The sequence below is a fragment of the Mercenaria mercenaria genome, unplaced genomic scaffold (assembly GCF_021730395.1).
Source record: "Mercenaria mercenaria strain notata unplaced genomic scaffold, MADL_Memer_1 contig_1572, whole genome shotgun sequence".
Classification (NCBI taxonomy): domain Eukaryota; kingdom Metazoa; phylum Mollusca; class Bivalvia; order Venerida; family Veneridae; genus Mercenaria; species Mercenaria mercenaria.
In genome coordinates this window covers 14,143-20,768 of record NW_026459557.1, presented here as the reverse complement: position 1 = coordinate 20,768, position 6,626 = coordinate 14,143, and the positions used below count along the sequence as shown (strand labels likewise).

The 6,626-nt window shown below is 38.9% G+C and overlaps 1 long non-coding RNA gene across 1 annotated transcript; it reads left to right on the top strand.

The window, feature by feature from the left end:
* The first annotated feature begins 2,733 nt into the window (after window positions 1–2,733).
* LOC128551701 (uncharacterized) lies at window positions 2,734–5,286 on the top strand. The gene is made up of 3 exons (XR_008368866.1): window positions 2,734–3,781; window positions 4,370–4,698; window positions 4,963–5,286. It is a non-coding gene; the product is annotated as an uncharacterized LOC128551701 (long non-coding RNA).
* Window positions 5,287–6,626: the final 1,340 nt, after the last annotated feature.

The following is a 6,626-nucleotide window of genomic DNA, read 5'->3' as shown; positions in this document are numbered from 1 at the left end:
TGCCCCCACCCCCTATTTGCCTATTTCATGGGGTCCCCACCCTCCAAGCATCCCCCTGATTGATGGAAATCAGAGCTGATTGGCTAAATATGCGCTACGTGGGTTAAGAATAATGAAAACGGTGTTTTTACGGTGCTAAAACACTGTTAATGGTGGTAGAATTTAAAAAAATCGTCTGTGCAGATATTGACTTTCAAACCTTGATGTGTCCTCACCGTAACATTTTTGAGCTGCTGTGCCGTCATTTAGCGTTTTAAGTCCCCAGAAAGTTTAAAATACCAATCTAGAGGTTCTAAACTACCTAAAACTGCGCAAGATCAAGAGATATTTCGAAATTTAATTTTGGCCGAATTCACTTATGGGGGCAAGGGACAGTAAATTTGAAAACTCCACAACTCTGCGCAGATACCAGTGCGAAAAAAATCATAAAATATCCAATTTCGACAAATTCAAGGCAATTGTTGAGTGAATGTCTCGCATAGACATAGCACTTCATTATGTGACATTTTCAGTCTGCCGATTCTGTTGCTTCTGTGATAAAAACGAGTAAAACGCAGGTTTCAGGACACTAAATATTTGGACAAAAATGGCCCAAAATGCACTCCTTGCGCGACCTGTACCGTATTATCTGCAAATGACTGACCTAAAACACATGCATATTTTTAAAGCATGTGGCCAGACGAAAATAATGGTGGGAAGAAAAGTATCTCATAACCGTTTACTTTTTCCGCAAATTTGAGCTGAAGCTGGATGGATGGAGGACCGTTTCCAATTCGTCTGACTTCCGTTACCTCATGTAAAGTTTTAGACCCGGCCGTCTACATGGAGCTAGGAAAATCGATACATGCACATATTTATTTTACACAATAATCACTCGTACGCAGGAATCCTTAGTTCTATAAACATCATAAATAACCAGTTGAATATATATGCCTGTAAAGTACATATGTCTATTTTATTTAAAAAACGTACCCGGGCCAAATGCGAAACTGGCCCCTGCCACTTAAGAATAGTGAAATAGCCCGCAGGTGGCTATTCCTACGGCTCTAAATACAGTCGAAAATTATCATTACTCTGTACTCAAATTATAAAGTACCAGCAATATTGATCCAAGAGACAAGACTCATCTGAGAAGATCAGAAGAACCAGAATTCGCAGACCCAGATAGCAGACATGCGTTGGCCCAACGTTGGGCCAACGGCAGACTCTTCGTTGGCCCAACGAAGATTTCCAACATTGGCCCAACGCCATTTTGCTAACTGGCGCAACGTTGGCCCAACGGTTGGTACACCGTTGGCCAAACCTCTGGACATAAACTTGCGTAAAATGTATGAAATTTATTTTTGTCTGTATTTAACCGAGAAAAATATGTTAGAATTAACGAGAATTTGAGTCATTTTATTTAAAGAATTTAATACTCAACACAAGTGCCATCTGCCAGCTTTAGATAAAAGTATTTAACATACGTTCTAGTCACATGGATATTACTTGCATACAGGATAAAAATAAGAAATTCTCTATAAGATTCTACAACTTTATCAAAAAATATTCAAAAACTTCTACTTTAAAAAATACAGTTTATAGCTGGTAGACCGGGTTTTTGTTAAATCTAGACCTATCACATGTATAATAGTTTCCTTTACTTCACATATATGCAGCTAGAAATCTGGCCTAGAGAGTAAAATTAACCACATTTTCTGGGATTTCTTACATAACTCGGGTTAACGAGAGTTCATGTTCTGGAATATTCAACAGATTTATTGTAAACATTTTATGATTGTATAAAATTAGATATTTGTTATAAAGTTAGTAGGTTTTTTTCAATATTTTTTTCGCAATTTTTTTTTCAAGGTAGTAGATTTGAAATATTGAAATAGTTCAAAATGTCATTACGGCTGCAGATAAGTTTTAAGTTTAATTAGCCCAAATTTAACTGATTACGAATTGGTGCAGAAAAGTATTTAACTATTAATTAAATATTGCATGTTACACATACACAACGTGTATACCTGTAGGGGCTTGTGATAAAACAGTCACCTGTAAAATATATAATTATTAGCAATGCCCCAAAGCCTCAATACCCCAAAATGTCTGAAATTTCCATCAGTGTAAATGGTGTCCAAAAGCTTTTGTCCACATTACAGAGTGACAAAGCTTGCAGTCCCGATAACTTAAAACCGGTAGTCCTGAAAAACCTAAGTGTACAAATAGCCCCCCTGGTTACCAAACTTTTCCAAAAATCTCTAGAAACAGGCACTATCCCTTCTGACTGGTCCAAGGCGAATGTCACTCCTCTCTTTAAGAAAGGTGACAAAAGCAACCCTGCTAACTATAGACCCATTTCCCTGACATGTGTTCTTTGCAAAGTTATGGAGCACATTGTCGCATCAAACATCACTAAACATTTCCAGGTCAACAACATACTTTATCACCTTCAACATGGCTTCAGGTCAAAACGGTCATGCGAAACTCAACTGTTAGGACTTGTCGAGGACCTATCCAGGAATTTAATTCAAGGTCACCAAACAGACTTAATACTCCTCGACTTCTCAAAGGCGTTTGATAAGGTTAATCACCTAAAGTTACTATATAAGCTGCACCAACATGGCATCCAGGACTGTACACTACAGTGGCTCAAATCATTTCTCATCGGTCGCCGTCAGTCCGTCTTAGTCAATGGTGATAAGTCGGATGAGGTCCCGGTCACATCTGGCGTCCCACAGGGCTCTGTCCTCGGCCCTCTTCTCTTTCTGCTATACATAAACGACCTGCCTGAAAATATTGTTTCACAGGTCCGGTTATTTGCTGATGATACTGCTGTTTATATCACAGTCAACAATGTTACACAACAACATACTCTGCAAGAGGACTTAACCAGGTTACAAAAATGGGAACACACATGGGACATGGAATTCAATCCATCCAAATGTACAGTGATTAATATTTCCAAGTCTAAACACCCTTACAAATCCACTTACACACTACATGGGCAGACACTAGCAACCGTGAGTGATGCAAAATACCTTGGTGTTAGCATCACTTCAGATCTAAACTGGAACAAACACATAAACCAGGTCACTTCAACAGCTGGTCAAACACTGAACTTAATTCATTAAGCGCAATATTCCCTCCAAACAGCAAAATATTAGGGAATTTGCCTACAAAACCCTTGTTAGACCACAACTAGAGTACTGCAGCTCAGTGTGGAGTCCACATACACAGCTCAACAATCATAAAATCAATTGGTCCAACGCAGGGCCGCTTGATGGGTCACCAGTGACTATTCAAATTACAGCAGTGTCACACACATGTTAAAGCAATTGTGGCGTTCCCTTGCAAACAGAAGAAATGATGCCAGGCTACTGATGTTTTACAAGATTGTCCATGGACTGGTTGCAGTGCCAATGCCATCCAGGCCCTTCCCCAGCCGCATAAGGCGCCGCGCTACCGCGGCGCTTAAAACACAAAATACAGCTTCCCGCAGCGCTTAATTATCCCGCGCGGTGCCTCAATTATTAGCGCAGCGTCTTAGATCAGTAAGCGATTTCATCCCTGTGAGATACCTCAGGTAAATATCGATCGGGGAAGTTTATGAATACACAGTGTAGCTAGCTGTTTACCGTGTACTGATAAGGGTTTAAAGACGACACGTGTTGATGAAAGTCTGTGTTTTCACAAGTTTGCGGTTAACTGGAGCAGGAGTGATTGGATTATAATTAGTTAAAGATTATAATTAGTCTCTGCAACGAAATGGGATAACAGTTGGTGACGGAATGCATGGGTAAGTTAATTGTTATCGAGTAATAATTAGCAGAGAAAGGCAACTGTATTAAAATGACCAGTGATTCTTTGACTGAAGTTTGAAATCATTGTTCCGGATGAACTGAAGCAAACTTTTTCGAGGATGTTTAATTACAATTGTTTAAGATGCTATTAATTTCTAAATATTAAACTTTATCTACTATGATATTTTGTGTTTCACTTTGCTTTTGTATCTCTCAAAGTAAACATGCAAAGACCAAATGATACAAGTTTCAGTGGAATAACAAAATTATGGGCAGGTTACCTAACCATCGTTCCTGGGAAAGACCAGTTCCAAATAAGCAACTGCCTACTTTCTCACGTAAAGAACTGGGCTAGTCGATAAAAGGGATGAATGAATTCTCTTCTGCTGTATTTCAAGGAAGTCAATATTTCTATGCTAAATAAACATTGATTTAATTATTTACTGACTATATTTACAGCATCATGTATGGTCCAAAGAATTTTAGAAGAAAAAAAAATCAAGAAACTTATCAACTACAAAAAAGTTATGATTCATTTTGTCAAGTCATTGAAACATGTCATTGTAACTTATGTTTCATTTCAGGCTCTTTCATCACTCTTCTCCCTTGAAGTAGTCTAAATAATGAGACCTCGGGCAGACCGATTTTACATTTTGATATTTTACGTTGTCTACCTAGAGGCGGATATCGACAAGTCAAAATAATATAACGATATTCAATTCTCGAGTACAATTATTTGGACTACCCTTGAAGAAGACCGGGCGGTTATTGAATGGGCACAGGCGAAAGCCACCCTTACCACAGATGAACACTTTGCGCACCATGGAGTGGATTGTTGGTAATCTGTCCGAGTCTCACCCAAACCTGAGCAAAGTCGCTACAGTGGGACTGCTTCTACCAACCTCCACAGCTGGTGTGTATACATGTTCTTTCTGAAACTTGCTGCTTGCAGTAAAATACAGTAGTTAAACTTGAAATACAGAACCTGCTTCTGTGTGTAAAAAAGCTGCAATGGTGTTGTTAACACCCACAAATATTTAACAGAAATACTGTTGCAATTCATTGTGCAGAAGAACACAAGATAAATGTCAAATCTTAGGAACTTTTACAATATAAATCCATCCTTGGTTATCCTTGCTCTGGGAAAATAACAAATACTTTTTTTTTGTACTTTCAGATTGTGAGAGAGGTTTCAGCAGTTGAATGTGTAAAGACCACCGACCATTCACCGGTGAGCATGAAAGTGCTTAATGCCTTACTCCTGGTGTCCATGCAGGGACAAAAATTGAATGACTTTAATTTCAGTGGTGCAGTAAAGGAATGGCACAGAACCAAAGACAGACACTTACCGGTATATGAAAACAAAAATGCCTATGTGTTGTTAGTGTTAGTACAAAAGAAGTGGAAGGACATATGTGTTGTTTGAAAATACATATTATAAAAGAAGTGGACATCTGTTTAGTGTATATGATATATTATGGTTATATGATTATGTAAAAATGTAGAAGTAATGAAATACATGTTGTTGTGTTTTTTTGCATATGGTATACTTAAAAAAGCACCATTTGGGTTAGATTTTTAAAAAAAAAATCGAACACCGGAGGGGAAACCCCTCCCGCACCCACCCCTTATCCCGCCACGCAAACTTTACCCCAGCGCCTTAAAAAATTTCTGGGGAAGGGCCTGCCATCTTATATTTTACCTCCTACCCGGCTCACTAGACACATGCATTCCCAATCTTTCCGGCAAATTCAAACACCCTGTAATTATTACAAGTTCTCTTTCTACCCGGCTACCATCATTCTCTGGAATTCTTTGCCGGCTGACATTGCTCAAGCACCTACCCTGGACCAGTTTAGGCAAGGGGTAACCAAACTGGGCCAGGACTTCTGAGTGACCAGGCTGTTTTTAATCCTTTTACTGTACATTTCGCCTTTTTATTAGCACTATCAGCTTTTTCTCAAATTCTCACAAATACTTTATGTATTACTTTAATTCTCCTGTACATTCCTGCTTTTAAACTCTTATGCACTGACGCGCACCTGCATAAAATACTCCCAAGGGTGTCATGCAGTATTTATAGATAGATATTATATTATTACTCCTAATGGGCCAACGTGAGGCCAACGATGTTTTCTCTGTATAAGTCTTTCACTGAAAATCAATACTGGGCCAATGCAGAGATATCTGTGACTGAAATTCAAAGTTGGTTCAACGTTGGCCCAACAGCTGTATTTACAATACTTATTTATCACAGTGGCCCAACAACGATTATCCTTTGACGGTTTTCCGTCGTTGGCCCAATGACTTCATGTTTACAGGGGAAAGCATCGCCGATGCTCTGCATTGTTTAGCTACCTTTTTTAAACAGTACTTTTAAGGGTAGACAAGCTTACTGTCGCTGAATGGCTGCTTTTTAATTTCTGACTTTTGCAGCCAGTTTGACCGTCACAATATAAAACAAACTGTATACGTCGGATTAGTTCGACTATTTTAAGGGCTAAAAAAGTCTTTTTTAGGACCGTACATTTTCATGTTGCATAAATCTATACATATATATCATTCGATGACAACAATATTACACATAGACATAAATTAGCCTAATCACTTCATGTTCTCTCGATGTGATACTGAAAAGTGAACAGTTTGTTCAGTACAATGCAATTCAAGCTGGACAGGAAAAACTGTCTTTAGAGCTGAAGGAATAGCCACCTGCGGGCTATTTCACTATTCTTACGGGAGAGCCGTAGGAATAGCCTGTGAGGCTATTCTTACGGGACCGTAGGAATAGCCGGCATGTTCTAATCTCTGGCCTGGCCTGGCCCGATGAGCCCAATTTTC